Consider the following 301-nt stretch of genomic DNA (forward strand, 5'->3'; position numbering starts at 1 on the left):
TTCAAGGGCGTTTCATAATTCCAGTCGATCTTCAAGAGAGCTTGGACAAAGGAGAATTAGCTGAAGATCTAGCTTTTCTGTGAGTCTCTGCCTACGCGCAGCTTTTCATCGCTTTCCTTTTTCAGTTTTTCTTTCCACTACTTTTCCCTTTCTTCTCTTCGTGATTGAAGAGAATGAGCTCTTTAGCCTAAATCTACTTGTACCTATGAATCTTTGGGTTAGGAAGAAAAGGAATGTCTATTTCTTGGTGTTCTCGACAAGACAAGAGGGAGAAGAGAGGAGAGAAGAGAGAATGGCCTTT

The sequence above is a fragment of the Cystoisospora suis genome (genome assembly GCF_002600585.1).
Source record: "Cystoisospora suis strain Wien I chromosome Unknown contig_4305, whole genome shotgun sequence".
In the NCBI taxonomy this organism is placed as follows: Eukaryota; Apicomplexa; class Conoidasida; order Eucoccidiorida; family Sarcocystidae; genus Cystoisospora; species Cystoisospora suis.